The sequence below is a fragment of the Mirounga angustirostris genome, unplaced genomic scaffold (genome assembly GCF_029215605.1).
Source record: "Mirounga angustirostris isolate CCGP_5_RB_7025 unplaced genomic scaffold, mMirAng1.0.hap1 SCAF_10, whole genome shotgun sequence".
In the NCBI taxonomy this organism is placed as follows: Eukaryota; Metazoa; Chordata; class Mammalia; order Carnivora; family Phocidae; genus Mirounga; species Mirounga angustirostris.
The window spans coordinates 24,991,018-25,002,745 of NW_026991718.1; the positions used below are offsets into that span (position 1 = coordinate 24,991,018).

An 11,728-nucleotide genomic window follows, 5' to 3' on the forward strand; every position below is an offset into this window, starting at 1 on the left:
ATCGAGCCCTGTGTTGGGCTCTGCACTCAGAGCAGAGTCTGCTTAAGACTTTTTCTCTCCCTGTTCCTCTTCCCCTCCCCCTTCAATACTCACATGCTTTCTCTCTCTCAAATAAATAAATTAATTAAAAAAAAATAAACACAAGAGGGCCTGGGTGGCTCAGTCATTAAGCCTCTGCCTTCATCTCAGGTCATGATCCTCAAGGTCCTGGGATCAAGCCCCTCATCAGGTTCCCTGCTGAGCGGGAAGCCTGCTTCTCCTTCTCCCACTCCCCCTGCTTGTGTTCCCTCTCTCGCTGTACCTCTCTCTGTCAAATAAATAAATAAAATCTTTAAAATAAATAAACAAATAAATAAAAATAAACACAAAATATAGACCTTGAAGCATAGACCTTCATCTATGAACAATAAGCCATTGGGACAGATCCTTTTCTCATGATGGGCCTTCCTAGCATACCCAGAAATCACACAATTATGAAACTATTAACTATTCCTTCAAAGAAAGACTATCCAAAGACAGAAAATTTTATTTATTTATTTATTTATTTATTTATTTATTTATTTATTTGACACACAGAGAGAGAGAGAGAGCACAAGCAGGGGGAGAGGCATGCAGAGGGAGAGGGAGAAGCAGACTCCCCGCTGAGCAGGGAGCCCGATGCAGCACTTGATTCCTGGACCCTGAGATCATGACCTGAGCTGAAGGCAGACCCTTAACTGACTGAGCCATCCATGCACCCCCAAGACAGAAATTTAAAAAGGTCTACAGCATGATTTGTTTTCATTTCTTTTTTAGCTCTTAGTCTGGTTCCCTAACAGATAAAAATGTTGCCTAGACTTTTTCTTTCAATGTCTCATTGTGTACACCTTGTTTTCTGCCTCTATTCTTAATTGTGTTCTTGGCATTATTAAACTTGTCCAAATCAATACACAACTATGGAATGTATTTCTAACCATTCTTCTTTCTGACCCTTACTTTGTTCCTGACATCCTTTTCCCCTGAGTGTCTTACAATTTTACCTCTACTTATATATTTGTTTTGGTTGGTTTATTTTCCTTTTGACTTGTGACCTAGCCTATCTTTCTTGGCAGAAAGTTTGTTTGCCATTATGATGATCATAACAGGGAAAATTGACTGCTGGGGAAAACAGCACAATTTCCATATTTCCTTCCAAGAGGTGGTGGCAAAGTTTCTGTTAGGAAAGAAGTCCCAATGGTAAATAAACCATGACTAATCCCAGGGGTACAGAAATGAGTAAGACAGGTGCCCAATGCCCAGGAGATCCAAGAAAGGAGGGGAAGAGCATCCTGAAGTCAACAGCATCCCAGTTAGGTGATGATGCCTGCAGAGTTGCCAATATGGCAGCTCCCATTCCTGAGAGTTTTGTCCTCCAGAACCATCTAAAGTGGTGTCTCTAGCATGCAGGCTGCCTGCTCTGCAATCGAAGGAATTCCTAACCTTAACAAGTATGTCTGTTAGCCATCCTCAACCTTGCATTCTCTGAAAATAAGGGATTTCTCTACATCCAGGAAACACCAGGCTTTTATAGAGTTGTGTGGGCAAAAGTCTTCAATGGAAACATGGCAGGGATTTCTGTTGAAACATGTTGTCCTCCCACAGTTCCATGGAAGGGTTTGTGTGTGCCTTTCAAAACATAAAAACAAACAAACAAACAAACAAACAAAAACCCGAACATGTCTTTAACTGAAAAGCATAATTCTGATAGGCTTCTGGAATGAGGCGGTAGCCATGAAAACATCAGTCACCGGGAGGGCCCTCATGTCTGGGCCTCCCCAATGCATGGTGCCTTCCACCTTGATCTGCCTGCTCTGGAAATGTGGCATTTGTGTCCTAGAAAGAGCTTACCTTGAGAGTCAGACGAACCTGGAAGCTTGAACCAGACTCCACCACTTAACGGGTTGTGTAACCGAACCCAAGTTCATCTGCCGGATACAGAGTAGAAACAATCACTGGGACCTGGATCACGCAGAAAGGAAAGAGATTATTCGAGAGGCAGCCAAACTCGGAGACAGAAGGACAACGTCCCAAATCTGCCTCCCCAAGGAGAGTCAGGCAACTTTAAAAGCAAATGAGAAGGCCTGGGTAAAAAGTTGCGGCTGTGCTTATTAGTCCCATAAACCCTTTGGATACTGGTTTCAGGTGGATAACTAACCTCTGAGAGTCTCACTCTAATCATCTACAACATAGTAATCATACATACTGGGAAGATTAGTGGGAGAATTCAACTAATATTGTGTTCAACAAATACAATATATTTAGTTCAGGGGCCAGTACATAATCAGCACTCAAAACATTTTGTTAAAATAATGATTATGATTATTCCTTATGATTGGATTCAGTGCTCACAGAGAGGTCTTTGAGGACCCCTTAACCCCCAGGACTGAGTGTGTGCTGCCTATGGGACACCCAGGGAATGCCTGGGCTGGAGATAGGAACGTTCACGATTATTGGCATGCAGGTAGTTAGTAATTGAAATCTGCAAGCAGGCGATGTCACAGTAGTAGATTGATTGTTTTGGGCTCACCCTATATCCATAGTGTTTGCCCTCCCATGTGATAGCCCCTCAAGTATAACTTTAAAATTTTTAGTTCCTTAAATTCTTTACAATACAATGTAGGGACTGGCTCTGTCACTGTTAAACGTGACACATCAGGCCAGATCTGGGGTATACTGTTTCAATTCAAGACCCTACACTTCATAAAAACTATAGCATATCCCCTGCTCTGCTTCATTTTAGGGACTTAGCTTCAGTTTCTCTCTTGACACTTTCAACTGTCCTCGTGAAAATAGACGTGAGTAATCTGTGTGAGAACACCTAGCATCATGCCTGCTATGTATCAGGCTCTTGGCCAACGCCGATCATCATCATTTCCTATGTTTGTCTTCAGGGAGCTAGAAGTTTATAGTTATTTTTGGCAACTACATCTAAGTGTTGACTCACATTGAGTTTTCCATAAATTAGATCTCGTGTCTCTTTAACATGTGAATTCTGTCCCATCCTGTAAAGGACAACCCTTTGAGAAGATACTGAGAAGTGCTTCAGTATTCTGGTGACTATCACTAGATATCTCCCCAAGTGCCTCCTGTGGTCTCATTTCTACTAATGCACCACCAGCTACCCAGACTTCTAAAAAAGAAGACTCAGGGTGCCTGGGTGGCTCAGTCGGTTGGGCATCTGCCTTTGGCTCAGGTCATGATCCCAGGGTCCTGGGATCGAGCCCCGCATTGGGCTCCCTGCTCAGCGGGAGGCCTGCTTCTCCCTCTCCCACTCCCTCTGCTTGTGTCCCCTCTCTCACTGTGTCTCTCTCTGTCAAATAAATAAATAAAATCTTTAAAAAATAAAATAAAATAAAAAAGAAGACTCGAGTATATAACATATATGTAATTAGGTATGTAGGATTCTACATACACACAAATATATGTATGTTAAATTTGAGAAGATGCTGTATACTAGATGTTCTGTTTTAGTAGAATATTTTTTATCTGACAAAAAAGAGAAAAGGGTTGATAGAGGTCACAACTCCCAAGCCAAGGGAGCAAAGAAAGAAGAATCTAGATAGGTATCTAGGAACTGGGAACAAAACAAGAATGCTCCTTTTTTAAAAATTTCAACATTGTTCTGAAAATCCAAAATATGAAATATAATTATAAATCAAAATAGTATTAATGAAGAGGAAAAACTCTAGCTGATGGTCCTTATATAACTAGAAAACCTAAGAATAAACTAGAAATTATATTAATGAATATTGAGTAAAACAAACTTAAGACAAATTTTTTTAAAGTAATGGCATTCCTGTATATAACAATAAGCAGTTAGAAGTTATCATAATAGAAATATCTCATCCAGAGTAACAATAAAAATATAAAATAACAGAATAATCTTAAAGGAAATGTTTTGACCTGTTTGATGGGAACTACAGTTTATAAAGATGTAGAAGATATATGAATAAATGGGAAGTCATGACATCTTGGATGGAAGGAATAAATATTAAGACTACGTTCATCCTCTTAAAGTTAATTTATAGCTTTAATGAGATTCTGACAAAAAAAATCCCAATGATTCCATTTTTCAGAGGAGTGAAGAGACAGAGAGGTAATTGACAAAATTTCTTTAAAATTAATCTGGATGAATAAACACACAAGAGATTAATGTCCTTATTGTAAATAAGGAGTTCTTTTCAAAACAATGAGAAAAACATTAAACGTTTTTAGAAAAATGAAGGATAAACAAAAACAGACAATCATGGAAGAAATTTACATGGTGAATAAACACAAGAAAAATTTCAAACATTTTTGTAATGACACATTTACTAATTTTAAAAAAGAGATATCATTGCCAACTTCCCACATTGGTGAATATTTTTAATTAATAACATACAGTGCTAAAGGGGAAAAAAAAAAACCTTGGAACTCTGGTATCATTGTGATAGGGATAAATTGATGTACCTCTTTTGGAAAGCAATTTGGTGATAAGTACCAAAAGCATTAATAATGTTCCCCAAAATTCCATTTATATAAAATATATTACATAAATAAAGCCATGGATGAAGACATATATACAAAAATACTCATCTTTCATCGATGATCACTAAAACAGAACAGATAACTTTGAAATAGAGCTTTTATTATTATTGACAATAATTCTGCAAAACAACTTCTATGTCCACCATTGACTATGGCTAATTCAATTAATGAAATTTCCATGTAGTTGAATATTAGCATTCATTCCAATTCAATCATTTGGCTAGCTTTCTAGGATATGTGAAATACTCATGGTATTTTGTGGCCTGGGGCCAATGGCATAGTTACTTTGCACAATGACTTTTCAGTTAGAAGAAACAAAAGAGAGAGTGAGAGAAAGAAGACAATGAGGACAAGAGGAAAGAGAATATCTAAGAAATTTTAAAATCACATAAGTAAGGGGGGATATTCATACCAGATATTAAAATGTATCATAAGATCACAGTGATTTTAATGGCATGTTACTAAAAATAGACAAATCACTGCAACAGAACAGATAATTCTGAAATAGGCTTTATGTTCTTCAATCATTTGTACTAATTTATCTTTAAGAAGACCTGCCATGGAAAAGAGAACGTAAGATTATTTAACAGAGAACTGCTCAAGCACCTGGAACCACCCCATAACTTTTACAACAACAATAACAACAAAGATAATGATGAATTAAAAAGTTATATATAAAAATGTCAAACAACAGGACAATTTCGAGAAAAAAATTCTCAAGTATCTGAGCAGAGGAATTCTAAGTTTAGTGTAGTAAGAGAAGGAATCACAAAGAATAAAATCAATGGGGGGCGCCTGGGTGGCTCAGTCGTTAAGCATCTGCCTTCGGCTCAGGTCATGATCCGAGGGTCCTGGGATCGGGCCCCTGCATCAGGCTCCCTGCTCAGCAGGAGGCCTGCTCCTCCCTCTCCCACTCCCCCTGCTTGTGTTCCCTCTCTCGCTATGTCTCTCTCTTCAAATAAATAAATAAAATCTTAAAAAAAAAAAAGAATAAAATCAATAGCTTTTACTATAAAAGTGTTAAACTTCAGTAAGTAAAAAAAAATCTATAATCAGAATTAGAAAGCAAAATGCAAAATAAGTAAAATTAAAAGAGATACAATTTCAAAATGGAGACAAAGCAAGAGGTAGCTGCTGAGTAGCTGACTTTTAAAAGACGTGAGCAGTCTGTAACTTCCACTGTTGTCTGCTTCTGTGTTTAAAAAAAAAATCCTCTGCCTTATCAGGTTCCCTCTGTCCATGCACCTTTTGGGATAGTCATGGCCTTCTTGTCTTATAACCATTGGCCAGCTGTAGGAAATTCACATTTCCAGTCTCTGCTCATCAAGAATCACTTCAGCCATAAGTGAAGTTTGGGGGCCGGCACTAGCCCTGAGCTAGGAATTTTTTTTCCCTTTTAATTAGTCTCTATGCCCAACATGGGTCTTGAACTCACAACCCTGAGATCAAAGTTGCATGCTTTAAGGACTGAACCAGCCAAGTGCCCCTGAGCTAGGTTTTAGGAGAGATGAAAGCCCAGCCTTCCTCCTCCAGGAGCTTCCTGTAGCTCCCCCGGGTGGGCAGACCGACAAAACTTACTACCTGGGAAAGATGCTTGGACTCACTGCTAAGTACCAGACTCCTTCCAGCTCTGGATTCTTGTGCTTTTAGAGTTTCACTGTTTTGTCACATTTCTCACCCAAGGGAGGTTGTCTAGCAGAATGGTGTGATCCAATACTTCTGGCAGGGAAAGATCGATCTATCTGGGTAGGGACCAAGAACTTGTTTCTGTTTTGCTTTGATCAAGAAGCTTAGAGCTACCTGTGTTGCTCGCCTCCAAGGAGTCCCAGGTGAACTCATCTGCTCTGACCTTCTCACTGCACCACCCACCTACCTGCCCATTCCCCTCCTATCTACTGCCTCAAGGGTTAAACTATTTTTTAGAATTCTGGAGATTTGGGTAAGCTGCCTCACAGCTTTTATGGACTGAGGGGAAAGTAGGAAAGTAGGGTGATAGCTAGCTCCATAGAAGATGCCTCGGTGGGCAAAGCTTTCAGCCTCTCTGTTCCTCCCCGGGAAGCATCCCTATCTTCACTTCCAAGATTGCTGTAAGGACGGATGCTGCAAGAGTAATGCCCCCTCCTGCCCCGCTCCCTCCCCCACTCCTCCTCCCCCAGAATCAGAGTCTGAGGTTGAAGGTACTGGTGGGGAGGTTTTCTAACTACAGCTCACATCTTGCAAGTTATATATGTCTTGCCTTTGGGAGATGAGGGTCTTAGAAAACTGAGCCATGGAGGCTCATCAAACAGGCATGTTAATAAAACCAGACACATACCACTGCCTTCATGGTGTGGGCTTTCTTCTTTGTGATGGTGGACTTGCCAGGTTAGCTCTGCTCCTGGTACACCACGGGATGAAACTAGGTTCCTGCCCATGTGAGCTGGCATGCACAACAGACACATGTCCCAGCAATTACGTAGATGTGGTAGTAACGGCATGACTGGGGAAAGCAGTTCCTAGACAACTGGACAACTGAACCTAGCCTGACCCTGTTTCTTCATCCCCTTTCCTCTTTGTGCACTTCTGGAGCACAATTTGCTCATCTCCTTATTTTTATTCCAGACTTCCCTGTCCTTATGTGCATTCAGTTGTCATTCATTCAAGGGGAAGTGAACTATTATTTACAGAGTGCTATAGATCTAGTCTATAATTATATCACTAGCTAGCTAGCTAGAAAGATGTAAATACATAACACTGTATTAGGTCCCCGACCAACGCTGTTTTATTCTATTCCCACAATAGCATTGTAAGTGTCATTCTTAGGTCTGGTGTCACGGATGAGGATGTTGTCAAAAGGTGGTTAAATAGTTTAGCCTATTTCTCAATGATAGATATTGGCTGACTTGATGCACTTACCTCTCCAATGGAGGCCAACAAAATGAGTAAACCATGGTTTACACAGGGGCCAGGCTGAGAGGGGCCTGGGTTCTGGGGTTGCACACACAGGGTCCCCACTGAACTCTCCTGACTCCTCCAGCCTCCCTGAACCAGGGCTCAAGCTTTTATTCCAAGTTGCCTCTGCAGTGTCCATCTCTCTCCCTCTACTTCTGGCCAGACCTTGGTGATCTTGGTGGGAAAGGACAGAGAAAGGGGAAGAGAAGGGAAAGTCCCCTATTTCATAGTGTCACCCCCAAGAGCCTATAGCAAATGCCACAAATTCTATTAGCAATTATATTCTTTCGAGTCAGGGAGCCCTCTTCAGTTAAGATACAAAAGAACCGAAAGAGCTACTCCCTGACTTACGCACTAGCTTACTAAATAGATCCAGATCATGGGGCAGCGCACATGCAGTGACTGAAAGTCATGGTGATCATCATATGCAGAGTTAACAGTGTATATTGAGCACTCTCAATAGACCAGGCACTGCCCTAAGCACAGCACACTTTCTCTTTTAATCCCGAGCGATCCTGTTACTCTCTCCATTCCAGAGACCAGGGAGCTGGGGCTTGGAGAGTGAAGCCACCTCCCCAAGAACACACAGCCAGGATGTTGGGGGACCAGGACTCTGTGTTGCAGGCTGTCTGACTGGGACTCTCCGTGAGCCAGCAGGGTGACAGAATATAGGAGCCAGATGCTGAGTTCGGGAGAGGCACTTGGCAGGAGAGAGGCGCTCAGGAGCTGGAGAGGGCTGAAAAGCAATGCTGCTGACACCATGTCGAGTAGGAAAAAACAGACTTCGAGGAGATGCGTGCTGCCGGTATGCTGTTTATCAAGTCCCGAAGCCCTGGGCATCCACAATATGTTGTTCAGGCTTCCATACATATGTGCTAACATTAATTTAAAAAGCAAGGGAATAGAGCACACTAAATTCCAGGTGGGGTAGGAGCAGGATAGGGGAGGAACACATAGGTAGATGTAAATTATTGCTTATTTTTCTAGTCCTTGGATTGATGGGTTCACCAGGTGCTCCATTATATCATTTTAAAATGCGTTAAGAAAAAGAAAGAAAAAATGCAATGAAAAAGCCAGACACAGGGGCACCAGGATGGCTCAGTCGATGAGGCATCTGACTCTTGGTCTCAGCTCAGGTCTCGATCTCAGGGTCCACACTGGGCACAGAGCCTACTTTAAAAAAAAAAAAAAATCCAGATACAAAAAGTTCATCTTGAACCATGGATTATGAAAAAAATCTAATTTTGAACATCGAAGGACCAGATTTTTTTTTTTCAAAGGATAGGGGGAATTATAAATGAACAGCCAAGTATCCGTTTTCAAACTTAAGAAAAAGAAATCATAAATACAGTTGGAGCCCCCGGTGTGACCTATCTCCAGTTTCATTTCCCTTCCTCATCCCCAGAGGACACCGCTTTCCTGATTGTTTTGTATTCCCTCACTTCTCTTTTCAGAAGCTCCTACGCATCCACCAACAATGCACTGTGGTTTTTGCAAGATCTCAACATGGAGAGAAGTGGCGCTAGGCTACACATCACAGCTCCCCACTGGCTTTATTTATTCAGCGCTGTTTTGTCCTCAGTTGCTCTAGTCCCCTCATTTTCTCTTTTGCATCGTATTTATTTTATTATATGAAGATTATTTTGTAAGAAATTTATTTTATGACATGAACACGGCAAAATGTATTTATCCACCTTCTTGGTCAGGGAAATGTAGCTGTTTATAATATTTGGCTGCCTCACACAGAGCTACCACGAACATTCCGACCCTGATCTCTCCGGGCGCGTGTACGGAGCTTCTCTAGATCACACCTAGCATCGGAGTTGCAGAGTGGAGGTCGTGCATGTTTTTGGCTTTGCCAGATAATGCCAAATGGCTTCCCAAAGTGTTTGTGCCAATCTACACATCACACAGTATGTGGAAGTACCCACTGTGCCACATCCTTGCTACCACTCGGTATTGTCCACCGTTTTTTATTTTTGGCCACGTTGGTGGGTGTGAAGTGTTATCTCATGGTGGTGTGGTGCTTCTCTAACTACTAATAAGGTTGTATATATTGTAAATATCTTTTCACTCTCTTTGTCTATTCAGTTGAGCACCACTGCTTACGTTTACCAATGCCAAATTTATTAATCTTTTCATTTGCAGCTTATGCTTTCGGTGTTTTGTTGAAAACGTTCTTCCTGACCTTGTAGCAGTATATATGTGATATCTATTGCAATTTTTCTGTATATCAGGTTTCCACATTGACTGGCTCTTTTACTGTGTCATTGTCCTATTTTTCTATCTCTGCACCAAAACCATGCCATCTTAACCATTGCAACTTGGTAATGACGTCCCCTAGGGCAAGTTCCCTTCACCTAGTTATTTCTATTGGTGTTACTGTCTTCTCCTTCTCCCTCCTCCTTTTCCTCCTTCTCCCCCAGTTCCTCCTTCTCCTCTTCCTTCTTCTTCAATATCTTAGTTATTCTTGGAGTATTGTTAGAATCACCTTGTTGACTTCCAGGGAAAACCCTATTCGGATTTTAATTTAAATCCTATCAATTATTGAATCTAGCAATAATGTTGTAAAAAATTCTCATCTTTGAGACCTGGAATCTTTCTAGAATTAAACATGGTGTGACTCTCCCATTTATTTAGCACTTCTTTAATGTCTTTCCATTAAGTTTTATCATTTTCTTGAGCATCTTTTGTTAGATTTCTCCCTAGGGTTTTTTTTTTTTTTTTTTTCATAAACCATATCTTTAAAAAAAATTCTTTTTTATAACTATTGCTAGTATGTAGGAATGCTGAACTATTATTCGGTTCCTTTCCAAAGAACTCTTCAGGACTGAGAACTAGAGTTAGATGTGTCAACAGGTACTCCACAAATTAGACACTCAGGGCTGACATTCAGTGGTACATAACACCATGGTTGTACTAGTTACTAAAATATTGAAATATTTCCACAATGGAATCCCCTGACTTCTTCCTTGACACTCTGGCTGCTGGCCTCTCCCCCTGGACAGACCCAGACCTCCCCAAGTTCCAGATACTACTACTGAGGTCTAACATCTTTTCTTATGTCTATAGGACATTCATGTCAACACTTTTGTAAGAGGAATTTTTGTGTCTTCTGACATTTTTTTCTATCGGTTTTTCTATTGGAATGTTTTCCTTTTTCTTATAGATGTACAGGCATTAATTATGTATTTTGGAGGCTGTTTTATTGGTTTTATGTACTGTAATATCTTTTCACTCCCTTTTGTATCTCTACACCCAGCACATAAACACCAAGGGTGAAATATATATATATATATACATATTTTTTTCCGCACGGTGGGGGAGGGGGACAGAGGGAGAGGGAGAGAGAGAATCTCAAGCAGGCTCCATGCCCAGTGCAGAGCCCGACACGGGGCTCGATCTCAGGACCCTGAGATCATGACCTGAGCTGAAACCAAGAGTTGGGCACTTAAATGAGTCACCCAGGTGCCCCAATACCAAGGGTGAATATTAATCCAAGTGGTTACTCCAACAGGGGTACAAAGAGCTCAGAAAGAAGCAATCAGCTCTGGGGTTCAAGGAGGGAATCAGGAGATTTGAGCTGTAAGTGAGGAGATTCTAGCCAGCACCCACCTCTGATAATCCCTACCCAAATCCCTGCAGCTTCACCATACTCTTCCACGTGGAGCTCCCACACCTCTCTCCACCACCACATGTTTCAGACTGAACACATCATCTACATTTATTTTCATTGTTATTCTTTTGTTGTGGAAGTATAATTAACATACAGAGTTATAGTAGTTTCAGGTATACAATATAATGATTCAACAATTCTACAGATTACCCAGTGCTCACCATGAGAAGTATAGTCACATGAAAAGATGCTCAACATCACTAGTCACGGAGAAATGCAAATCAAAACCACAATGAGCTACCACCTTACACCTGTCAGAATGGCAAGAATCAAAAAGACAAGAAATAACAAGTGTTGGAGAGGATGTGGAGAAAAGGGAACCCTCGAGCACCGTCGGTGGGAATGCAAACTGGAGCAGCCACTGTGGAAAACAGTATGGTGGGTCCTCAAAAAATTAAAAATAGAAATACCCTATGATCCAGTAACTGAACACCTCATCTTTAAATGCTAAATCTGCCCTCTTCCTGACTCCTCTGACTGGTAGACCAGTGTCTCCAACCATCTTGTCTCCTACAGTAGAAAATTCAGAATCATCCCAGACTCTGCCTTACCTTCATTTCTTCTTTTTTATTGCTT

At 40.9% G+C, this 11,728-nt stretch overlaps 1 protein-coding gene across 1 annotated transcript in view; it reads right to left on the bottom strand.

Annotated features, from left to right (window-relative positions):
• The window catches only part of CAPN14 (calpain 14), a 58,262-nt gene that overhangs the window by 40,854 nt on the left and 5,680 nt on the right, over positions 1 to 11,728 (bottom strand). The window contains exon 3 of the mRNA XM_045884354.3: positions 1,867 to 1,977. The gene's annotated coding sequence lies outside the window, so the exon portion shown is untranslated. The remainder of the gene's footprint in view (positions 1 to 1,866; positions 1,978 to 11,728) is intronic.